General features: G+C 41.5%; 2 pseudogenes; both read left to right on the top strand.

The window, feature by feature from the left end:
• Window positions 1–9,836: 9,836 nt before the first annotated feature.
• On the top strand, window positions 9,837–11,151 carry LOC129493868 (26S proteasome regulatory subunit 4-like; annotated as a pseudogene).
• Window positions 11,152–15,686: 4,535 nt separating this feature from the next.
• Window positions 15,687–16,497, top strand: LOC129523185 (protein SET-like; annotated as a pseudogene).
• The last annotated feature ends 9,774 nt before the right edge of the window (window positions 16,498–26,271 follow it).

The following is a 26,271-nucleotide window of genomic DNA, read 5'->3' as shown; positions in this document are numbered from 1 at the left end:
ATTCCCTGATATTTTCTGAGATTTATGCCCTCCTCGCCCAAACCCATTTTCCTAGGAGGTGTCAGAATTGCAAGAAATGAAAAACCTAAAATAAATAAATGAATAAATAAATAAAATTTTTTTAAAGCGAAAACCTCAGTAGTTAAGGATTTAAAGGGAATGCAAACAACTAACAGTCTCTACCAGGCTGAGCAATAGCCTAACCATACCAGAGACAATACATCAGAGGCAAAACTCCCAGTCCTGTTTCAAAGGTAGGCAAGGCCCTGCATTCCTTACCCTCTTGGGGGTCCTTATCTTTAAGGACCCCGAGACCCCATCCAGATTATTCCAGATATTGCATCTTGGAACGTGCCCACAGCCCCTTCTTCTTATCCAACTGTGCCTCCTTATAATGTACAAGTTCCCCCCAAGAAGGTACACGTACCTCATTAACATAACACATCGTGTATGGGCACGTTTCCTTAAGATGCATGCACGCCCTTGTGCCCGCCTCCACACACGATGACAGCGCTCCCCTTTCTAAATGTTCATCCTAACCCTAAATAAAAGAAATGCACTCACCCCTGCTCAGAGAGTCTCGGCCAGGAAGTTACCCCCATCATCTCCTTATTTGCTGCAAATAGATGTTCCTTTCTGTGGGACAGCTCCACCTAGTGTCGTCCCTCTGTACCTCAGTGAAGAGTGAGTTCACCGTTCAGTTACAAAATGAGTATCTTTCTGATATTTCTGGCAAAAACTCAAGGAGAAAGTCCATTAGGCTCGCATGTATCATATGTCTAAGCCCGAAGCAGTGTTTATGGCAAGGAGAATGGAGTCCGCTCATCAGGACATCACAAGGGGTGGGGGAAGGGTTATTCCTACTTGATCCATGGCCTAAAGAGGATTACAATGGAAAGGGGCCATCAAGGAAGGATGGACTCCCAAAGGAAGGGGTTATGAGAAGACAAAAATGATAGACTCAGCCTACAGAGCCCTAGGCTGGGACAGATTAAAGTTGACCCTCACACTCTGCTCAGGGTCTGATGCTTCCCATCCTTGGCCCCAAGATGAGCCTGGGCCCTCCACCAAACCCCTTCCTCATGAGATTGTTCTTCTTTCAGGCATTTTAAAAAAAGTAATCTCTGTGTCCAACATGGGGCTTGAACTCATGACCCTGGGATCAAGAATTGTGTGCTCTACCACCTGAGCCAACCAGGCATCCCTCCCTTGGGCACTACTGATCCTTCTTGCAAGCAGTCTGGATTCCATTTTCTACCCACCAAAATCCATCGGGATTATTTGTGGCTGATCCCCAATTTAAATAGAGTTCCCAGAACTTCCCCTGGGGCTTTTGGGTCTGTGCAAATCTGGAATTGTGGCTTGGACCCCAGATTTGGAGTGAAGGAAAGAGGAACCCAGGGCAGATAAAAGGAAGCAGGAATTTCCATTATCTTTGCACAAGAAGGGGGCCTGCTTTCCAGAACTGAACCTGTGCAGTGACCAATTGCTACATAGTGAATTATATCAAACCTTAACAACCCAGAACAACAAAAAATACCTCAGGAATTTGGGAGTAGATTATTGGGTCCACTGGACACAAAAGTCTTAAATGAAATATTAGGTAATACAGTTTATTTTTTTAAGATTTTATTTATTGATTCATGGGAGACACAGAGAGAGAGGCAGAGACACCGGCAGAGGGAGAAGCAGGCTCCATGAAGCCGCCTGATGCAGGACTCGATCCAAGGACCCCGGGATCACACCCTGAGCCAAAGGCAGACACTCAGCCACTGAGCCACTGAGGCATCCCAGCAATACAGTTTAGTAGCACATTAAAAATATAGTTCAGGGATCCCTGGGTGGCTCAGCGGTTTAGCGCCTGCCTTCCGCCCAGGGCCTGATCCTGGAGACCCAGAGTCGAGTCCCATGTCGGGCTCCCTGCATGGAGCCTGCTTCTCCCTCTGCCTGTGTCTCTGCCTTTCTCTGTGTGTGTCTCTCATGAATAAATAAATAAAATCTTTAAAAATATATATATAGTTCAGCGGGCAAAGGGTTTGAATAGATATTTCTCCAAAGAAGATAAACAAAATAAGCACATGAAAAAATGTCTAACATCACTAGTCATTATGGAAATGCAAATTAAAACCACAATGAGATATCACTTAGGTATCTCATTAAGATGGCTATTATCCATCAGGATGGCTATTAAAAAAAAAGAAGGGGGGGTTCCTGGGTGGCTCAGTCAGTTGGGTGTCTGCCTTTTTGGCTCAGGTCATGATCCCAGGGTTCTGCATCAGGCTCCCTGTTCAGTGGGGAGTCTGCTTGTCCCTCTCTCTCTGCCTGCAGCTCCCCTTCTCATGCTCTCCCCCACCCCTGTCAAATAAATAAATAAAATCTTTTTAAAAAAAGATTCTCTCTCTAAAGAGAAAGGAAGAAAGGAAGGAAGGAAAGAAGGAAGGAAGGGAAAAAAGAGAGGGGTAAGGGGTGCCTGGCTGGCTCAGTTGGTAGAACGTCCAACTCTTGATCTCAGGGTCGTGAATTCAAGCCCCACATTGGGCATGGGGCCTACTTTTTTAAAAAAGGAAAATAATAAGTGTTGATAAGGATATGGAGCAATTGGAACTCTCATCCATTGGTGGGAAGGTAAAACGATGTAGCTACTATGGAAAAGAGTCTGGTGGTTTCTCAGAAACCGTTTTTTTAAAAGATTTTATTTATTTCTTCATGAGAGACAGAAAGAGAAAGAGCCAGAGACACAGGCAGAGGGAGAAGCAGGCTTTCCGCAGGAGCCCGATGTGGGATTTGATCCCAGACCCTGGGATCACGCCCTGAGTCAAAGGCAGACGTTCAACCGCTGAGCCACCCAGGCGTCCTTCTCAGAAACCATTTGATCCAACAATTTTAATTCTAGATATATACCCAAAAGAACTGAGAGCAGGGACTCAAACAGATATTTATACATGAGTGTTCATGAAGAATTATTCATAATAACCAAAAGGTGGAAGCAGCCCAAATGTCCATCAGTACATGAACTGATAAAGTGTGATCTATCCATACAGTCAAATAAAGGAATGGAATTGTTATAACACGGTACACACTGCAACATGGATGAACCTTGAAAATATTATGCCAAGTGAAAGAAAACAGACATGAACAAATATTGTATGATTCCAATTATATGAGGTACCGAGAGTAGCCAAATTCATAGAGACAGAGTAGATCAGAGGTTACCATGGGGGTGAGGAGAGGACAGAGAGAGTGTTTAATGGGCACAGAATTTATGTCAGGAATGATGAAAAAGTTCTGGCGATGGATGGTGGTGATGGTCACACAATATTGTAAATGCATTTAGTGCCACCAGACTGTACATTTTAAAAAGGAAAAAATGATACATTTGGTGAAATGCATATTTTACCACAATAATAGATAGATGAGAGATAAATAGGTGATAGACAGCTTATCGATTTTTTTAAAGATTTTATTTATTCATGAGAGAGACAGAGAGAGAGGCAGAGACACAGGCAGAGAGAGAAGCAGGCTCCATTCAGGGAGCCTGAGACTCCAGGATCACTCCCTGAACAAAAGGCAGGTGCTCAACCACTGAGCCACTCAGGTGTCCCTAGATTGTCAATTTTTAAAAGAAATCATTCTCAGTGTTGACAATAGTGTAGTGAAATGGGCGCCATTATACAGTGCTGGTGGAATATGTGAACAATATTTTCTGAGGGTCAATTTGAAAAAATATATTGAGAGTTTCTTTTGAAATTAAACATAGCCTTGGTGGCTCAGCAGTTGAGTGTCTGCCTTGGCTCAGGTAGTGATCCCAGGGTCTTGGGATCGAGTCCTGCATTGGGCTCCCTGTGGGGAGCCTGCCTCTCCCTCTGCGTATGTCTCTGCCTCTCGTCTGTGTCTCTTATGAATAAATAAATAAAATCTTTTTTAAAAAGAAATAAAAAAATACACCCATGACACACACTCATTCAACTTCTCAGTACTTACCCAAGAAAAATGAAAACATGTGTCCACCCAAAACTTATACACACTTGCTCATGGAGCTTTACTTGCAGTGGTCAAAAACTGGAAACAACACAGGTGTCGATCAACAGATCCATGGATAAATAAAGTGTGGAATATCCATGCCATGATATAGTGCCCAGAGATAAAAAAAAAGGCTACCAAGGCACAGAACAATTAAATGTGTATATAGTTTAACACTGAGCAGACAATAGTGATCATCTGGATTTTGTAATGAAAAAGCGTTTGGCAAAATTTAATACCCAGTACTGAGTTAAGTAATTTATTACTTTATGTAAGGCAAAATATTCCAGTCTTTTTCCACCTTTGATAGAAATACACAAATAACGGGGGATTTTGTGGAATGAGACCCTGGTATAGGCCTGAGAGTCTGCAGTTGTTTTTTGCTTTTTTTAATCACATGATTTATTTTGTTTTAATTTTATTCACTTATTTGAGAGAGAAAGAGAGAGTGAACCAGAGAGAGAGGGAGCAAGCACAAGCAGAGGAAGGGGTGGAAGAAACAGACTCCCCACTGAGCAGAGAGCCCTATGTGGGACTCCATCCCAAGACCCTGGGATCATGAGCTGAGCTGAAGGCAGATGCTTAACCAACTGAGCCACCCAGGAGTCCGAGAGAGTCAGCAGTTCTAACAAAATCTCTAGCAATACTGACCTGCTCATCAAAGTGTGGTCCACAGATCAGCAGTCTCACCGTCACTAGATACATTTTAATTGGAAAATCAAGGGAAAGAATCAAGCACTTATTCTGACCATTCTGTATGAACTGTACCTCAGGATAACCAGAGTTTAGGAGAAAAAACTCTTTATAGACTTCCAGCTGATTAAAGAGGAATGAATAGGAGAATCAGAATATCATTATTTTGTAACTCATGAAAAATAAACGACCGAATATGATCATCATCAGTGACTGTTTCAACTACTATGGAAAAGCTGAAAAAAAAAAAAAAAGGAAAAGCTGATGGGGGAGCCTATAATGGGTAGAACAGGCTGGCTGGCAGCAGACACCCCCTGATCAATCTTAACATAAGAGAGACAACCAGACAGAGTGTTTCCCCATGTGATGCCCTAGAAGTATCCATCGAAGCCCTGCTCAGGTTCTGCCTTTAGGACTGCAGCAGGCACTCCCCCAGCTGTCATACCTGGGTCCCTCCCTGGGGGTGTCCACAGGTTGTACTCCCACCCCCAGAGACAGGCCAATGAGAGGGTACAAAAGCCTCACTCATCGCCTCCATCGGGAACAATGTGGGGGTTGTCCCAGCTCCAGAGCTCCCAAGGGTGCTGAGACCTCTGTCTCAGCTCATCCCTGTCCAGATGCTCCTTTGTCCCCTCCCACGTCCCCCTACTTCCATAGAGGCTCTGAGCCTGAGAGCCCTGCCCAGTAAACCTCCTTCTGCAAATCTCCCTCCCAGAGGCTGGGTCCTGGCTGCCTGTCCTGTGACACCACCTATACTTGCCCCAAAACCTGAACCTCAATCTGATCTGTTCTCTAGAAATACTAGGGGGCAGAGGAACACGGTAAACACCACCACAGGGATGTCATCAGCAAAACCAAGATGTTCATGCTGCAGGGCAAATTACTTGAGTCTTCTAGGAACAAACAGCAAGAAAAATGAAAAGTGAGAAGGAAAATTCACAGATTGAAAGAGACTCCAAAGCCGTGTGTGGCTCCTCTGAATGCAAATTTGATAAGCCAAGTCAGGAAAAAAAAAAAAGAGGGCATAATCAAGAGAAGCTGAACACTGAATATTTGATGATATGAAGGGGTTAATGTTTAATTTGTAAGATATGATAACAGCATTACTTTTTTTATTTATTTATGATAGTCACAGAGAAAGAGAGAGAGGCAGAGACATAGGCAGAGGGAGAAGCAGGCTCCACGCACCGGGAGCCCGATGTGGGATTCGATCCCGGGTCTCCAGGATCGCGCCCTGGGCCAAAGGCAGGCGTCAAACCGCTGCGCCACCCAGGGATCCCTAAAGAATCATTAACATGGAACAGCAGCAGCCAGGCAGCCCAGCTTCGGGAAAGTTCTGGTGCACTGCTCCCCCCACACACCCAGAAAGCACCTGACACATCCCCACCTCGCTACCACGCTACCACGATGCACAAGGGGAAGGTCAGCTCCCTCGAGGGGGCAGTGAAGGAGCCCAAGAGGAGGTCGGGGTGGGGGTTGTCAGCTACACCTGCTCCTGCAAAAGTGGAAACGAACCCCAAAAAAGGCAGCAGGAGAGGATAAATCTTCAGACAAAAAGTGCAAAGGGGAAAAGGGGAAGCCAAGGGAAAATACCCTGAAGTGGCTAACCAAGAAATAGAAGAAAACTTACCTGCAGAAAATGGAAAACTAAAAATAAGGAGAGTCCAGCCCTGGATGAAGCAGGAGAGAAAGAAGCCAAGTCTGATTATTATCATATACCTTGTCTTAACAGTAGTCCCTGTCTCCCTTCTTGTACAATCCAGAGGAATATTTTTATCAACTATTTTGTAAATGCAAGTTTTTAGTAGCTCTAGCAACATTTTAAAAATTTAATTTTATTTATTTATTTATTTATTTATTTATTTATTTATTTATTTATTTATTTGACAGAAAGGAAGAGAGCGCAAGCACAAGCAGGGGGAGTGGGAGAGGGAGAAGCTGGCTCCCCGCTGAGCAGGGGCTCCATCCCAGGACCCTGGGATCATGACCTAAGCCAAAGGCAGACGTTTAACCAACTGAGCCACCCAGGTGCCCCTCTAGAAACATTTTTAAGAAGGAGGGAATCCTACCTCAGCCCATTTTTTAAAGTGTAAATGCTTTTTTTTAAGAGGTGAAATCAGGGGATCCCTGGGTGGCTCAGTGGTTTAGCACCTGCCTTCCAGCCAGGGCGTGATCCGGAGTCCCAGGATCGAGTCCTGAATCAATCTCCCTCTGCCTGTGTCTCTGCCTCTCTGTGTGTGTGTGTCTCTCATGAATAAATAAATAAAATCCTAAAAAAATAAAGAGGTGAAATCATTTGCCAGTCGTTTATTTTTGATACAACCAGAATATAGTGGGATATTGAGTTTGGGAGGCTTTGATTGTCTTGGGCATCAGCTCAACATTCCATAGATGGGGTAATTTTTATATCCTGTAATAACAAACCATACTAAATGACAATTTGGAGTCAGTCATGTATTTAATATATCTTGAACATTTTAAATTACTTCTATCTCCATGTTGGTTTTGGTAGAATTGTTTCCTAAATAAAACCACTCCTGGGGGTACCTGGGTGGCTCAGTCAGTTAAGCATCTGCCTTCCACTCTGGTCATGATCTTGGGGTCCTGGTGGAGCCCCACATCGGGCTCCCTGCTCAGTGGGGAGTCTACTTCTCCCTTTCTCTCTGCCTGCCATGCCCCCTGCTTGTGCGCACTCTCTGTCAAATAAATAAATAAAATATAGAAAGAAAGGAAAAGAAAGAAAGAAAAAGAAAGAAAGAAAGAAAGAAAGAAAGAAAGAAAGAAAGAAAGAAAGAAAGGGAAAGGAGAGGAGAGGAGAGGAGAGGAGAGGAGAGGAGAGGAGAGGAGAGGAGAGGAGAGGAGAGGAGAGGAGAGGAAAGGAAGGAAAGGAAAGGAAAGGAAAGGAAAGGAAAGGAAAGGAAAGGAAAGGAAAGGAAAGGAAAGGAAAGAAAAACCACTCCTAGATCTTGGCTCTCCATGTCAGAATTCTTGTGCACTCTATAACATCTTGGTAATGGTCTAGTTTTAGTGTGTAGTGTATATTACATTAAACTATGAATTAATGAGACTTGACAAAGTTAACAGCATACCAACATTTGAAGATATTGGTACTTGATATACTGTTAAGGAAAATTTGCCCCCAAATTTTAAGCTGGAAGGTCATGGGAATGACATTTAGAAAAGAATCACAACTACTTGATTTTTTAGATTTTTCAGTATGCACCTTAAGAATTGTGTACAAATTAAAATGTCTGTACTGACTCTTAGAACAACTAACGAAAACTCAATTAGGAAAAAAAAATAATCATTAAATTTTTTAAAAAATCTTTATTTATTTATTTACTTATTTATTTGAAAGTGAGAAGAGAGCACAAGCAAGTAGTGGCAGGGAGAGGGGCAGAGGGAGAGAGAGATGCAGACTCCCCGCTGAGCAGGGAGCCCTACGATGCAGGGCCCAATCCCAGGACCCTGAGATCATGACCTGAGCTGAAGGCAGATGCTTAACTGACTGAGCCACCCAGGTGCCCAACAATCATTACCCTTTAAAGATACATATTGAAATATCTCAAAAAAATTAATATAATGGTGGAAATATATGGGCAAAATATTGGGAATATTGGAAATATGGATGAGATAATAGAAAATTGGAATATTTCAAAATTTTCCAAGGGTTGGGGGAAGGATGAGGGACAAATGAAACAAAGGTGGACAAAACTGGGGGCCATACGCTAGCAGGTTCATTATTCTGATCTTTCTACTTTAATATATACATGACAATGTCCCTAATACCAGACTTTTAAAATATATCCATTTCAACCTAAAAGTAGGTATCCTATGTAATAATAAAACACTAGGGTGGTTCTTATCATGATCAAAGGCAAAACATGCATGCACACCCACAATCATGTGCTAACTAGGGCTGGAAGGTCATGATACAAAAAGACACAGAACAGTAAACAGACATGAGAAGTATGACTAGTGAAGAGGATGTTATTTGATTTGCAGATTATAGAGCTGACTACTCCAAAAAACCCAAACCAACTGCAATATTTCAAATTTATGGCAGTGTAGCAAAGAGATTGAATGCAAGACTCGCACTCATTAGGAAGAACAGACATGCTTTCTTATATGTTAATAATCAATTAAATTATAGAATGATGGGAAAGATCCTATTAAAATAACCAGAAAAAAATTATTAGGAGTAAAAAAAAATGTTAGCTAGCTAGAATTTAAAATTTTTTTTAAGATTTATATATTTAGGGATGCCTGGGTGGCTCAGCGGTTGAGTGTCTGCCTTTGGCTCAGGGCGAGATTCTACAGTCCCAGGGTCGAGTCCTGCATCAGGCTCCCCACAGGGAGCCTGCTTCTCCCTCTGTCTGTGTCTCTGCATCTCTCTCTCTCTCTCTCTCTCTCTCTCTCTCTCTGTCTCTCATAAATACATTTAAAAATTCTTTTTTAAAAAAAGATTTATATATTTATTTGAGAGGGAGAGGAGGAGGGACAGAGGGAGAGAGAGAATCTCCAACAGACCCCCTGCTGAGTTTGGAGCCTGACAGAGGCCTGATCCCACAGCTCTGAGATCATGACCTGAGCCAAAACCAAGAATTGGATGCTTGGGGCACCTGGGTGGCTCAGTGGTTGAGTGTCTGCTTTTGGCTCAGGGCATGATCCCAGGATCCTGGGATTAAGTCTCACATCGGGCTCTCCACAGGACCCTACTTCTCCCTCTGCCTTTCTCTCTGTGTCTCTTATGAATAAATAAAAAATAAAATCTTAAAAAAAAAAGAATTGGATGCTCAACTGATGAGACACTCAGGTGCCCCTAACTAACTAGAATTTAAATAAAAATTTGTAGGGGGGGATCCCTGGGTGGCGCAGCGGTTTGGCGCCTGCCTTTGGCCCAGGGTGCGATCCTGGAGACCCGGGATCGAATCCCACGTCGGGCTCCCGGTGCATGGAGCCTGCTTCTCCCTCTGCCTGTGTCTCTGCCTCTCTCTCTCTCTCTCTCTCTCTCTCTCTCTCTCATAAATAAAAAAAAATAAATTAAAAAAATAAAATAAAATAAAATCACCTTTAAAAAAAAAAAAAATTTGTGGGGGGGTGGTTCGAGCAGCCGAAGCAAGATGGGTCAAAGTCAGAGTGGTGGTCATGGCCCTGGAGGTGGTAACAAGGATGACAAGGACAAGAAAAAGAAATACGAACCTCCTGTATCAACTAGAGTGGAGAAAAAGAAGAAGAAAGCAAAGGGACCAGATGCTGTGAGCAAGCTTCCACTGGTGACACCTCACACTCAATGCTCGTTAAAATTATTGAAGTTAGAATTAAAGACTATCTTCTCATGGAGGAAGAATTCATTAGAAATCAGGAACAAATGAAGCCTTTAGAAGAAAAGCAAGAGGAGAAAAGATCTAAGGTGGATGAACTGAGGGGGACCCCAATGTCAGTAGTAACCTTGGAAGAGATCGTTGATGGCAATCATGTCATTGTGTCTACATCTGTGGGCTCAGAACACTACGTCAGCATTCTTTCCTTTGTAGACAAGGATCTCCTGGAACCAGCCTGCTCCATCCTGCTCAACCACAAGGTGCATGTTGTCATAGTGGTGCTCATGGATGACACAGATCCTTGGTCACAGTAATGAAGGTAGAAAGGCCCCCCAGGAAACCTATGCTGATATCCGGGGGTTGGACAACCAAATCCAGGAAATTAAGGAATCCATGGAGCTTCCTCTCACTCATCCTGAATATTATGAAGAGATGGGTATAGAGCCCCCAAAGGGGATCATTCTCTCTGGTCCACCTGGCACAGGTTAAACCTTATTAGCCAAAGCAGTAGCAAACCGAACCTCAGCCACTTTCTTGAGAGTGGTTGGCTCTGAACTTATTCAGAAGAACTTATTCAGATGGGCCCAAACTCATTCGGGAATTGTTTCGAGTTGCGGAAGAACAAGCACCACCCATCGTGTTTATTGATGAAATTGATGCCTTTGGAACAAAAAGATATGACTCAAATTCCGGTGGGGAGAGGGAAATTCAACGAACGATGTTGGAACTGTTGAACCAGCTGGATGGATTTGATTCAAGGGGGGGATGTGAAGGTCATCATGGTCACAAACCGGATAGAAACCTTGGATCCAGCTACTATCACACCAGGCCGCACTGACAGGAAGACTGAGCTCCCCTGCCCGACGAAAAGACTAAGAAGCGCATCTTTCAGATCCACACAAGCAGGATGACGTTTGCCGATGATGTGACCCTGGACTTGATCATGGCTAAGGATGACCTCTCTGGTGCCGACATCAAGGCCATCTGCACAGAGGCTGGCCTGATGCCCTTGAGAGAGCATCAGATGAAAGTAACAAATGAAGACTTCAAGAAATCTAAAGAAAATGTTCTTTATAAAAAACAAGAGGGCACCCCCGAGGGACTGTATCTCTAGCTGACCAGAGCTGCCTTCAAGGAGATGGTTGGGCATATCCCCACCCCTCCGAGGGAGGAGGTGGGGGAAGCTCCCGGAGGAAACCATGTTCCAGTCGATCTTTCTTAGCAAAACCTCCCATGTGCCTTTTTGCTTGTGATGTGTAGGACACCCCCTGGCCTGCCTTCATCTGTGGGTCATGTGCAGTGCTCTGTCCCCAATAAAGCGTGCTCCCTCTCCAAAAAAATATATAAATAAATAAAAATTGAGGGAAAATACTAAAGAAAAAAAGGGGTAAAAAACAAAAAACTGCTAGAAGGAGCCTTAATAATAAATGCAAGAGATGTTTGAAAAATGTAAATGTTTTTCTTTTTTTTTTTAAAGATTTTATTTATGTATTCATGAGAGACACACAGAGAGAGGCAGAGACACAGGCAAAGGGAGAAGCAGGCTCCCCATGGGGGAACTCAATCCCAGGACCCTGGGATCATGATCTGAGCCAAAGGCAGACACTCAACCCCTGAGCCACTCAGGAGCCCCCGTAAATGTCTTTCTTTCTCTAAGTGGGTGTGAAACATGCATTCCAGGGTAGAACACTAAGTATTGTAACCATGTTGGTCTTTCCAGGCTAATGTACAGGTTTTAATGCAACTCTTTTTTTTTTTTTTAAGTGATCTCCACACCCAATATGGGACTCACACCCACTACCCCGAGATCACGAGTCACACACTTTACCGACTGGGCCAGCCAGGAGCCCCTTAATACAATTCTAACCAAGATGAGGGGAGGGTCTTTTACATCATTATTGAAATATATTAACATATGATAAATTTCACATGTTGAAAGTGTATAATGTCGTAAAGGTGACATGCACGCTCATGTCAAACCATGACCACAATCAGGAGAGTGACTTATCCATCACTCATACCCCCATCTAATCTCTCCCTTCCTTCGTTCTTTGCCTCTCTCCCCTCCTTCCCTGCTCTTCAGGCAACCACTGATCTGCTTCCTTTCATCAATAGCTCCTTTTCCATCTTTTTCCCCCCTTAATAAGCTCTAGGCTGAACGCGGAACTTGAACTCACAACCTGGATAGCAAGAGTCACATGCCCTCTCCACTGAGCCAGCCTGGCACACTCTGTAGCTCCTTTTCGTTTCCTATTCATTGTATGGATATACTAAAGTTTAGCAAATACCTGAATTTGCAAATATGAAATCCAACAATAATGAGGATCGCTGTATAGATTGAGATGTATCATCAAGAACTGACTTTCTCGATTGTGGGGCTGGTAAGCCCAGAATCCCCAAGGGCAGCCAGTCAGGAGGGGCGAGCTGGAACTCTCCACAGACCCGAGCTGAAGTACCCAGGCAGAATTTTTCTCTGGGGGATCCTTCACAGAATCCTCCACCCTGCTCTTTAAAGCCTTTCAACTCTTTGAATTAGGTCGGCTCGGATTATGTAGGATAATCTCCTTTATTTAAAATCAATTGCCTGTGAATTTGCATCATTCCACAAAACATCGTCCGGGCAACACCTAGGGTAGCATTTGAAAAAAACAGAGGTCTGTAGCTTAGCCAGGTGGACACATCAAAAGTCACTGGACGAAATCACGCCACAGTTGTAACATTGAAGACAGAGAAGTGTGATAAAAACTATGTATTATCCAGTTTCACTTTTAATAATGAACAGGACAACGCAAGAGCCAGTGTTTTTGTGCTGGAAAATTCTTGCCAGTGAAAGGAACAATGAAACCAGCAAAACTGAAAGGGCGTAGCACGTCTGTCCCTCCTGCAAATGCATTTAAAGATGCAGGAGGTTTTGTTTAAGGAAAGCTCAATTCAAACAAGCTGGAACAGTCCCAACACTTGGATTGGCCTATTTCACAACAAGCTTTTATTGAAGCGCACTCTGAAATTGCTTAGCCAAAGAGGAATTTCCCACACTGTTAGACATTTAGAAGGCAAAGACTTGTACACAGAAATGATTGAGCTACTTTCTGGATTCGATCAGAGGAAAACAGTGGATGCAGTTCCTTTGTCAAATGGTGTGTTATGTTCTAGAATAGTTGCCATCTCTTTTAACATTGGGAGCTGGTCGTTGAGGAAACAGCAGACTTGCATTCTGGATGAAACCACAGACGCCTCTCAAGGGAGTTGCTTGGGGTCGCTATGGGCGTGCTGACACTTCTTACTTTGTGAGTCGCCCCTGCAAACCACAAAGCCTGTCAGTATTCTGGGAGTGGTAAAAAGGCCTTTGCGCAAATAAATTTTGCCTGGAAAGAAACGCTTCATTCTCTGCCCGGATGGACCTCCTGCAAAGCTGATTTTGCAAACTTAAGTGGCAGAGAAAGCTCTCCGTTTTGTCATCATCGTTCAATGCTTTTTACATAGGCAGGCAGACAATACTTGCCCCACATTCCTAAAAGATGTTTTGTCAACATTCATAAAAGTCACTAACTTTATCAGAAGCAGGCCTCTCCATCACTGCATTTGAAAGAGTTTACCTGGAAATGGGAAAGCAGTATATGAAGCGCTTCTCACTGGCTTTCAAAGGACAATTCCTAGACCATTTCTTCAAACTAACTGCAGAAGTCTTACTATTTCTGAATGAGAGAAAGCAAGCCCACTTCTGGAAACTCTTTGAAGGAAAAGATTTTATCCTTGGGTTGGTTTACTCAGAAGCTATCTTTAACCTTATGAAGATGTCCTCCTATCCAAAGTCCTGAAATGACCATTTGTGATGCTCCCAGAAAATTTACAAGCTTTCTTGGTCGCTGCCAATACAGAAGATAATGGAGCCAGCAATATCCTTGCAAATGATCAAAAGCTGGGGAAGAGTTTTAGCAAGACAGAGTGCAGACACAAAATGCTCTAGCAATTTCTTTGCAGAGAGCCATTTGCTAACAACTGGAAATACTTCATAACTCTATCAAAAGTTATTTCAATCTTTAGGGCATCAAAATTGGACCATAAATCCACAATTCTTTCCTCTCTGAGATAATGTATTTCTGAGTTGTGACCCAGCTAAGGATGAGCTCATTGTTCTTAGGACAAAATTACTTTTTACAAGTAGAATTTAACTAAAGGAGCTTTGAAGAATTCTAGTATTCTTTGAGAAAACCATGTCTTCATCTAGTAAAGCAAGCCCTGGGTGTTGAGATATGTATCTACACAGATCAAGATTTTCAGGATTTACACCACAAAAAAAGCTGCTAGACATATTTTCATATTTCATATATTTCATATATCTTTGTGTGTGTGGACATTTTATGTTTTAATTTCTCCTGAATAAATACTTAGGAGTGGAATTGGAGTCAGAGGGTAGGCATATGTTTGACTTTACAGTGTTATAAACTGTTGGTATAGCTGTATATTGAACTTTATATAACAGATGGCCATTTTCCAAAATGGCCTACCATTTTGAATTCTACGAGTAATAAATAAAAGGTCTAGTTCTACAGCCTTGACATTTGCACTGTCAGTAGTTTTCATTGTAGCCACCCTGGTGGGTATGTAGTATCTTCTTGTGGTTTTGATTTGTATTCCTCTGCTGACTAATGTTGAGCACTTTTTCGTGTGTGCTTTTTCTCCGAATCTAGATACCTTCTTTTTTTTATAAAGGGTCTGTTTAACACTAGACTTTATATTGGGTTGTTTTTTTTCTTATGGATTTATCCTTTATATCTTATGAGTGCAAATCCTTTATTGGAAATACATTTTGTGAATATTTTTTCCCAACCTGTGGCTTGTCTTTTCATTTTCTTAACAGTGTCTTCTGAGCAGACATTTTAATTTTGATGAAGTCCAACTTAGCATTTTTTTCCCTTCCGTTTATACTTAATGTCCTGTGAATCCTAAGAAATCTTTCCCTACCCTTAAGTCATACAGATATTCTCCTTCATCTTCTTCTGGAAGCTTTTACTAGAAACTTTTTCTAGCTTCTTCCAGAAGTTTTACATGTTGTATTTAGATCTGTGATCCATCTTGAATTAATTTTTGTATGTAGTGTGAAGTAAAAGTTGAAGTTTTTTTTTTTTTAAGAACGAGAGAGATAGCATGCACACATGAGAGTGGGGAGTGGCAAATGGAGAAAGAGAGAGAGAGAGAACCTTAAGCAGATTCCACACCCAGCACGGAGCCCTCCAAGTGGCTGGATCTCACCACTGTGAGATCATGACCTGAGCCGAAATCAAGAATCAGTCTCTTAACCTACTGAGCCACTCAGGCACCCCAAGGTTCATTTTTTTAAAAAAAACATTGAATACCTAGATTCTAAACATTATTTGTTGAGAAGATTGTCTTTTCCCCATTGAATGCCTTACTACCATTATAAACCAATCAATTAACTATGTATATAAGGAATTACTCCCAGAATGCCTCCTCTGTTTCATTGATCTATATAGTTATCCTTACAAGAGCAAACAGCCTTGATTCCTGCAGCTTTGTAATAAATCTTGAAATCATTTATTTTTCAAGATTGTTTTGGCTATTCGGCTTGCATTTCCATATAAGTTTTTAAACCATCTTGTCAATTCTACTAAAAAGTTCGCTGACGATATGATGATTGGTTTGAGTCTATAAATTTGGAGAGGATGACATCTTAACATCCACAAACCTGGGGTGTGCCTCAGAAAAAGAAGAGCAAGAGACAACTGAACATATCGATATCGATAAAGCACAAAATGCGATAGACAGACTTAATGGACAAGCCAGTGAGGAGACTTTGAAAGGAGAATAGAAATATTACAAACTCTACCAACCATTTTCTCTGAAGAGATTCAAAACAATGGCCCAAATCCCACCTTTTGGGGGTAACAACATTTGACGGCCATCCACAAGTGTCTGCATTGCTTAGGGAGGATGATGAAGAGGCACTGCATTGTTTGCCAAGAGTAGAAGTGACAGAAATTTGAAGATATTAAATCAGGTTACAGAATAGATTTTTAGTTTGGTGAAAACTCTTACTTTGAAAATAAAGTGCCTTCCCAAGAATTTTATCTGAGTGTTGATCCATCCTCAAAGTCCACTGAAGTCAAGTGGAAATCTGGAAAGGATTTGACAAAAAGTTCAAGTCAGAATAAAGAATAAAGCCAGCAGGAGGACACAGCGTGGGGAGCCAGAGAGCATCTTTGCCTTGTTTACTGACCACTCAGACGCAGGGGCAGGTGAGTGAGGAGAGGTTGTCCGAGATGGTCTGTGGCCAATCCATGACGGCACGGCTCCCCACGTGGGTGGTGAAGAAGAGGAAGGAGAAGAAGGTGATGATGATGAAGAATTGGAAGATATTGATGAAGACGGGGATGAGGATGAAGATGAAGAAGATGTAGGGGAGGAGAAAGAAGAAGAGGATGAAGAAGAAGCTGCGTAATGGAATACATGGATTCCAGCCTTCCTTTCTAAATTTTCTCCAGTTCCTGGGAGCAGGTTGCAGTCTTTCCCCCCCCCCTCTTGTGTTCTGTCGCCCTGTTTTTTGAGGTGTCTTTTCACACTTTTTTTTTTAAGGATTTATTTATTTGGCAGAGAGAGAAAGCACAAGCAGGGGGAGCAGCAGAGGGAGAAGCAGACTCTCTGCAGAGCAGGGAGCCCAATGTGGGGCTCGAACTCAGGACTCTGGGATGGTGACCTAAGCTGAAGGCAGACACTTAACTAACTGAGCCACCCAGGCACCCTCTTTTTACTCTTTAACACCAGTAAAGGTTCTCAACTACCTTGAGAGGAAAAAATCTTAAGCAGAATAATTGGGGGAGGGGGGAATCTCTGCTCCTTTCTGATCCAAATCCATTTCCATCCCTTCCTATCTCAACAAAAACTTTATAGAAAGAACACCATTGTTGTCTGTAGGGGGGGATGCAAAACAAACCTGCCCTTCTGCTCCCTTAGCTCCCTGGAGGCTGGAAGGTGCTGGGTCCCTGTGCAGCAGTGCATAGAATTCTAGCTTTTTCCCCTCCTGTGTCTGTATATGCGTTGAGAGATTACACTCTATCTCCATGTGAATATGGACAGTTGGCATCTTACCAACGTGTATCTTTCTTTAGTTTAAAAAAATTTTAACTTTAAAAAATGGGGCTATGAAAGTTTAGCAAAGGATGGGTTTGAGATGTTTGGGTGGGCTAAGTGGGCATTTTGACGTTTGGCTTCTCCTTTGGCACGTTTAATGGTGATGTTTAATGGATGTCTTTGCAGTTTAAAATGACACTTTCAAAACAAAATTTTCTCCAGATGATCACTTGAGCACTGTCATTTGGTAAAATAAACAGAAGAACCTGTAGGATTTGGAATTGACATTCTCAATCGTAATTTTGTTCCTATTTATTTAAAATTTTTGTTGCTCTGGAAAGAGGCTGCTCAGTTTTACAAGTTAAAGTTGTACAAGTGTTGCAGGGGGCTTGGGTGGCTTGATCAGTTAAACATCCAACATTTCATCTTAGCTCAGGTCTTGATCTCAGGATCTGAGTTCAAGCCCCACTTTATAAAAAAATTATACAAGTCTCTTTGTTAGAATAAAACTAAATGTGTGTACATATATACACAAAAAAGCTTATTGCTAAGTATTTTTTCTTTTTCTTTTTAAAGATTTTATTTATTTATTTATTCATGAGAGACACAGAGAGAGAGGCAGAGACACAGGCAGAAGGAGAAACAGGCTCTATCAGGGAGCCTGATGCGGGACCTGATCCCGGGTCTCCAGGATCATACCTGGGCAGAAGGCGGTGCTAAACCACTGGGCCATCAGGGCTGTCTGTATTTTTTCTTTTTTCTTTTTTTTTTTTTTTTGATTTTTTTTTGTATTTTTTCTTAATGCAGTTATAAATGCTAATTTGTATTTTTCAATTGCTTGGTGCTTTGTACATAAATAGAACTGATTTTTTTTTAAATTTTTATTTATTTATGATAGTCACAGAGAGAGAGAGAGAGAGAGAGAGAGAGAGGCGCAGAGACATAGGCAGAGGGAGAAGCAGGCTCCATGCACCGGGAGCCCGACGTGGGATTCGATCCTGGGTCTCCAGGATCGCGCCCCGGGCCAAAGGCAGGCGCCAAACCGCTGCGCCACCCAGGGATCCCAATAGAACTGATTTTTATGTTGATCTTACATCCTTGTAACCATTATAATTCTGCTTCTTAGCGATAGTACTTATTTTGATAGATTCCTTAGGATTTTGCTACGTAGACAGAGCATATCATGTGTGAATAAAAAGTTTTAGCTCTTCCTTCTCATCTTTATGATTTTTAATTTCTTTTCCTTGGCTTATTATTGCACTGGACTTCCAATACAGTATTAAGTAGAAATAGTGAGAGCAGATATCCATTTTGTGTTCATTCTCTTAGGGGGAAAACATTCAACATTTCACTGTGAAGTATGATACAAGCTGTGCGTTTTTCATAGGTGTTCATCAGTTTGTTGAGTTTTGTTTATTATGAATATTGATCATTGAATGTTGACAGGTGCTTTTTCTACTTTCATTTGGACATTTGTGTTTTTTCCTTCATTCTATAATGTGAATTATACCAATTTTTAAATATTAATCAAATTTGAATTGAGGATAAACCCCACTTAGTCATGATGTATTATCATTTTTACGCATTGATAGATTTAGTTTGCTAATATTTCTAAAGAATTTTTTGTTTATGCTAATGAGGGATATTGTTTTTTTTTTCCTTGTAAAGTCCTCGTCATATCATAAACCAGTGCTCATAAAACAGATTGGAAAGCATTCCCTTTTCTATTTTCTGAAGTAGTTTGTGTAAGATTGGTGTTATTTCTTCCTTAAACATTTGACAGAATTGACTTAAAAGCTGTCCGAACCTGGAGTTTTCTTTGTGGGAGTGTTTTATTTTTTTTTTTTTTTTTTATTTATTTTTTTTTTTTTTAAATTTTTTTTTTTTTATTTATTTACGATAGTCATACAGAGAGAGAGAGAGGCAGAGACACAGGCAGAGGGAGAAGCAGGCTCCATGCACCGGGAGTCCGACGTGGGATCCGATCCCGGGTCTCCAGGATCGCGCCCTGGGCCAAAGGCAGGCGCCAAACCGCTGCGCCACCCAGGGATCCCTGTGGGAGTGTTTTAAATGATAAGTTCAATGTCTTCATAGTTGCAGGGCTAGCTATTCAGATTTTCCATTTCTTCTTGTGTCAGTTTTGCAAAGTTTTGTTGTCAAAGAATTTGCTCATTTTGGCTAAACTGTTAAACATATTGGAATAGAGCTGTCCATACTATCCCTCCTTATATTTAATATTTGTAAAATCTGTGGTGATATTTCCTCTTTCATTCCTATTATTGGCTATTTGTGTTTTCAGATCTTTTCCCTTTTTTTTTGTTTTTTAAGATTTTATTTATCTATTTGAGAGAAAGAGAAGGAGCAGGGGGAGGGGCAGAGGGAGAGGGAGAAGCAGACTCCCCACCTAGCAGAGAGACCAACATGGGGCTGGATCCTGGGACTCCAGGATCATGACTTAAGCTGAAGACGGATGCTTTTTTTTTTTCGACAGAGATAGCACAAAAGCAGGTGGATCAGCAGACAGAGGGAGAGGGAGAAGTAGGCTCCTTGCTGAGCAGAGAGCCTGACTGGGTCTCAATCCCAGGCCTCTGGGATCATGACCTAAGCCAAAGGCAGATGCTTAACCAACTGAGCCACCCAGGAGCGCCTCAGTTCTTTTTTCTCATCAGTCTTGCTATCAATTATACTCATCCTTTTAGTCTTTCCAATGAATTAACATTTACCTTGATTTTCCTATATTAGCAATTTTCATTATTTTTATTATTTCCTTTTTCTGCAAATTTTGAGCATAATTTCCTCTTCCATTTTTACCTTCTTAAGCTAAAAACTTAGCTAATTTTAAAGCTTTTTTCCATTCCTTTATAAAGCATTGAAATTTATAAATTTCCATCTACACACTGCTTTAGCTGCATCACAAAATGTTTTATCATTCCCTTTGCAATATTATCTAATTTCCCTTGGGGTTTCTACTTTAACTCAGTCAGAATGTTTTTTTCAGAAGTGTACTTAATATCCAAATATTTAGAGTTTTTTTTAAAGATTTATTTATTTGAAAGAGAGGGTACAAAAAAAAAAAGAAGGAAAGAGAGAGTACAGTGGGGAGGGGGGGAGGAAGAGAGAGAATCTTAAGCAGACTCCCTGCTGAGTTGAGCTCAGAGCCAGATATGGGCTGGATCCCATGGCCTAAGCCCAAACCAAAAGTCAGGACCTTAACCAAATCACCCAGGCACCCTGTTAGGGATTTTTTTTTTTAGGTATCTTATGGTTATTGATTTCTAATTTATTTTTTTCATTTCAACATGAGAATATACTATGCATGTTTTTCAATCTTTAAAATTTCTTGAGATTTGTTTTGTGGCCTAGAATATTTTGGTGAATATTCCATGTGCACTTGGATGTGTATTTTTCAGCTGTTAGGTCTAATTGGCCAGCAACATTCAGTCCTTCTTTATCATTACTGATATTTGTGTACTTACTTTATCTATTATTAAATGATGTTAAAATCTCCAACTCTGTGAATGTATCTATTTCTTTTTTTTAAAAAAAAGATTTATTTATTCAGAGAGAGAGAGAGGCAGAGACACAGGCAGAGGGAGAAGCAGGCTCCACGTAGGGAGCCTCACATGAGACTCGATCCCAGGACTCCAGGATCACACCCCAAGCTGCAGGCAGCGCTAAACCGCTGTGCCACCGGGGCTGCCCAATGTATCTATTTCTATTTTTGGTTCTGTCAATTTTTGTTTTGCATATTATAAAACTTTTTTATTAGGAGGATACATGCTTAGGATTGCTATGTCTATCTGAAACTGATTTTTTTTCTTCTTTATGAAATGTCCTTATCTTTGGTTATACCCCTCATCTTGAAATCACTCTGATATTAAAAATAGCCATAACAGGGGCACCTGGCTGGCTCAGAGGAATGTGTGACTCTTGATCTCAGAGTCATGAGTTCAAGCCCCCTGTTGGATGTAGAGATGATAGATAGATGATAGATGATAGATAGATAGATAGATAGATAGATAGATAGATACATAAGCACGCACACATGCACACACGCACTTGGGTGGCTCAGTTGGTTAAGTGTCTGCCTTCGCCTCAGGTCATGACCCCAGGGTCCTGGTATCGAGCCCCATATCCCTGCTGAGCAGGGAGCCTAATTCTCCCTCTCTCTGCTCATGCTCTCCCTGTCTCTCATAAATAAATAATAGAGAAAATAATAAATAGTAAATAAATAATAAATCTTATAAAAAATAGCCACAACAGATTTCTTATGTCTAGTGTTTGCATGGTATATGCTTTTCCATCCTTTTACTTCTGCCTTTTTCTATTTAATAGGCATCTCTTGTAAATAACCTATAGTGTAGCTCTTGTTGTTTCCATCCAGTTTGATTATCTCTGCCTTTCAATTGCTTAGTCCATTTTCACTTATTGTAATTATTTACATGGTTGAGTTTAAGTCTATCATCTTATTGTTTTCTAGTATTTCACCTAATCTTTGTTCTTCTATCCTGCCTTATTTTGATTTTTTTTTTTAATATTTCCTCTTTCTGAAGTTAGTATTCCATGTCCTCTACTGGCTTTTCAGCTATTCTTCCTTGTATTATTTAATGACTGCTCTAAGGATTACAATATGCATCTTTAACTTATCACAGTTTACTGTGAATTAACATTATACTAGTTTAAGTGTAATACAAGAATCTCAAAACCATATGATTTCACTTAGTTTGTGCTATTGTCATATATTTCACTTTTACATATATTCGAAACCCCATAATATGTGTATTGCTTTTGTTTTAGACAGTAGCCTTTCAAAGAGAGTATTATTTACCACTTCTAGTGCTCTTTAGTTCTTCCTGTAGATCTAGCTTTCCATCTGACATCATTTCCCTTCAGTCATTTCCCTTCATTTCCCTTCAGCTAAAATTTTTCTTTAGTATTTTTTTGAATTTTAAGTGTGCTAATGAATTCTCTCATCTTCACTTATTTGAAAGTGACTTACTTCTCCTTTGCTTTTTAAGAATACTTTTGTAGACATAGAATTCTGGATTGCTTTTCATTTAGCATTTTATAGGTATTGTCCACTGTTGGGTGCCTGGGTAGCTCAGTTAAGCTTCCAACTCTTGGTTTTGATTCAGGTCATGATCTTATGGGTCATGGCATTGAGCCGGGCATCGGGCTCTAGGCTCCGTGCTCACCAGGGAATCTGCTTAGATTCTCTCCTGTTGCCCATCCCCTCACTCATGCTAAAATAAATTTTAAAGATATATATATATATATTATATATATAATCATTCATTGTCTTACGTTTTTCCTGATAACAATTTAGCCATCATTCTTACAGATGTTCCTTTGCATGTAACAGGGTTGGTTTTTTTTTTTTTTTTTTTGGCTGTATTTTTTTTCAACTATTATGATGAAATATGTGCAGAAATCTGGCTTTCTTCTTTAGCTCTGTGGATTCTCATCAAATTTAGACATTTTCTTTTTTTTTTTTAAAGATTTATTTATTTATGATAGACATAGAGAGGGAGGCAGAGACACAACACAGGCAGAGGGAGAAGCAGGCTCCATGCAGGAAGCCTGATGTGGGACTCGATCCCAGGACTCCAGGATTGCGCCCTGGGCCAAAGGCAGGTGCTAAATCGCTGAGCCACCCAGGGATCCCCAAATTTAGAAATTTTCAAGGATTATTTTTCAGCCCCATTTATTCTCTCCTCTCCTTCATGGACTCAATTACACATTAAGACAATTCACTATTGTCACTGAGGCTTTTTCATTTGTTCTTCGATCTTTTTTGAGCTTCAGTTTGGATAACATAGGGGGAAAAGTGTCACCTGAGGGTCTTTGTTAGGTTTGTAGAAGAGTGGAGGATTGTGGGAACAGATCATAGGTATGAGCTAAGTTCATTAAACAGGAGGACAGCGAGGCTTGTTCCTCAAATTCCTCAGTGTTCATCTTCAGAAATAAGGGTGCTCCTTTCCTCTGGGTATAGGGAGGGCACCTCGCACTTGAAGGTCTATGAGCTGCTTCAGGAAGGTCAGAGTCCTACATCTGCTTCTCAAATTCCTTCAGCTTGAAATATTCAATATGCCAAGATGCTATGTTTTGAGGTAGCATGTCCTGAACTCTGCCAATATTTTCTATTGATCTGTCTTCTAGTTAACTGATCCCTTCTTCTGTGGTTAAGCCCTTTTGAAATTTTTTCAGATATTTTTTCAATTCTAGGCTTTCCATTTGGTTGAGTTTCCATCTCTCTCCAGAAATTCACCATTTCTTTATTAAATGTATTCATCTTTCCCTGAAAATTATTTTTTAAAAGATTTTATTTATTCATGAGAGAGGCAGAGACATAGGCAGAGAAGCCGGCTCCCTGCGGGGAACCCGATGCAGGATACAATCCTGGCACTCCAGGATCACGCCGAGCCAAAGGCAGATGCTCTCAACTGCTGAGCCACTCAGGTGTCCCTTCCTGAAAATTATTTAACAATGTTTGGTTTTTTAAAAGATTTTATTCATTTGAGAGAAAGAGAGCACAAGCGGGGGGACAGGGGCAGAAGGAGGAGACTCCCCGCTGAGCAGGGCTCACAATGACTAGGGGCTCCATCCCAGGACACTGGGATCCTGACCTGAGCCAAAGGCAGATGCTTCACCCACAGGGCCACCCAGGCATCCCTATCTTTAACTACTTGTAACGAAGTCCTTCCCTACAAATTTCAACATGTGAGTTATGCATTTATTGGCCTTTTGTCTTGATTGTGGACTACATTTTCATACTTTATTGCATGCTTAGTTATTTTAAAAAAATATGCCAACATAGGGCTCATACTCATGGCCCCAAGATGAAAAGTCACATGCTCTACAGACCAAGCCAGCCAGGCACCCCTAGTAATTTTTTGCTTCCTGGCCATGGCATTTATTGCCCTGTAGAGTTTGAATTCTATTCTCCTCTGAACAATTTTGTACTGGTAGGCAACTAAATTCCCCACAGATCACCATGACCATGTCGGGGCTCAATTTCAAGCTTTAGGCTTTGTTAGGGCGGGCTTATTTTGATTTCGCCCTTAGTCCTAATGCCTGGAACGTGGTTTTCTTTCTACAGAATAACCCTTCTAAGTTTCAAAGAAAAGCTTGAAGTGCGTATCAAAACACTCTAACTGGGGCACCTGGGTGGCTCAGTGGTGGAGCATCTGCCTTTGGCTCAGGTTGGGATTCCAGGGATGGAGTCGGAGTCCTGCATTGGACTCCCCATGGAGAGCCTGTCTCTCATGAATAAAATCTTAAGTAAAAAACAACAAAACCCTCTAACTGGACAGAAGTTGAATTCCAAATGTCTCCCTAGCACCAGTCAACTGCTGGCATCTGTAGCCAGCTTTCACCTTTCCACTGTTTTCCCCTGGGCTCATTAGAAACTTGCCCTATACATAACTTAGGACTTGGCCCAGAATTTTAAGGCAATTAAGTGTGCAGATTTTATGGCTCTGTATCTCCTGTATTTTTAGGAAAATTTCCAGACTCAAACTCCAAACTGACTCCTCAGTGGGGTAAGACACACGCCACCCCCTTCTGCTTAAACTCTGAGGATTCATACTAACTGGGGAATACCTCCAGAGGAAAAGCTGGTTAAAGATGGATCTCACACAGTACTCCTTTGAAGGATGACAGACATCTGTTCCACTTTCTAACTGGTACTATTTGTCCAACGCCTTTAAAGTTGATTTATATTTTGTACAGTTTAGTTGTGATCAACAGGAGGGTTAGTCTGTTTTAAGCCAATTCATCATTACTGGAACCAAACTCCCTATTTTATTTTTAATTTTTTTTTAAATTTATTTATGATAGTCACACACACACAGAGAGAGAGGCAGAGACCCAGGCAGAGGGAGAAGCAGGCTCCATGCACCAGGAGCCCGACATGGGACTCGATCCCGGGTCTCCAGGATCGCGCCCTGGGGCAAAGGCAGGCGCCAAACTGCTGCGCCACCCAGGGATCCCCTCCCTATTTTATTTTTAAAGATTTATTTATTCATGGGGGGGGGTGGGGGCAGAGACACAGACAGAGGGAGAAGCAGGCTCCATGCAGGGAGCCCGATGTGGGACTTGATCCTGAGTCTCCAGGATCACACCCCAGGCTGTGGGCAGCGCCAAACCGCTGCGCCACCGGGGCTGCCGCAAACTCCCTATTTTAAATGCAAATACATTTTATCTATTGCATAGTGGACACAGAATTCTATTGCAAATACTGTGCTTAAATTTTTTAATAAAAACTAACTTTAATATAATTGGTCTCCCTTACAAGATTTTAAGTAATCTCTACACCCAACATGGTTCAACTCACAACCCTGAGATTGAGTCACCTGCTCAGCCAGGCACCCCTGTAATCCTTTTAAATAAATAATTTTGAGAACATTATTCTGAGATCCAAAGGCTTTACCAGAATCCCCTCCACACAAATGTTAAGAACTCTGCGCCCAGATCTCTCCTGCTAGCACAGCTTTCCTTACATTTAAGGGAAGGAGTTTCCCCAGTTTCTTCATTCATCGCTTAACCAAGTACTATACATCAGGCATTGATTGTCTTGGGTCCACAAAGACAGAACAATGAACAAAACCAAGCCCCTCTACTTAAGAGCTTGGCAGGGACATGTGTGTTCACGTTTCCATGGGAAGGCCAGCAAAAGGAACTCTCCAGGCCTTTACCCTAAGTGACTTGTGTTACCTGACCTGAATGAGCATGTTGAAAAGATCTAATCCCAGAGCTGTCCTCTTCTTTCCCTCTTCACCTCAGCCCAGTGTCACAAAGCCACCATCTGTGGTGCCCATCTTCTAAAGGGAGTTTCAGACTGGAAGGAGGGATCATCTATTAGATGCTGCAGTGAAGCAGATGGTGATCCTTCTCAAAGTTTGGAAATGAAGGGAAATGCAACAGCTGAGAGGAGAGGTCGGGTCAGGGGACAATTTTTTTAATGAGAAAAGCTTTGGCACTTGTTTAGGCTGAGGGGGACAGACACTGAGATACAAGAGATTATTAGTGAACTAACCACAGAAAAAGGGGTAACTGAGAAAGGGCACAAGACAAGCATTCAATACAATGGAGTTCTCCATGGATTCTACAGAATCTCTCCAAAATGTGCTGAGTGGGCTTCTAC

This window comes from Nyctereutes procyonoides, unplaced genomic scaffold (genome assembly GCF_905146905.1).
Source record: "Nyctereutes procyonoides isolate TBG_1078 unplaced genomic scaffold, NYPRO_anot_genome, whole genome shotgun sequence".
NCBI lineage: Eukaryota > Metazoa > Chordata > Mammalia > Carnivora > Canidae > Nyctereutes > Nyctereutes procyonoides.
The sequence above is the reverse complement of the archived record's forward strand: the minus strand, read 5'-3'. Positions and strand labels throughout refer to the sequence as shown.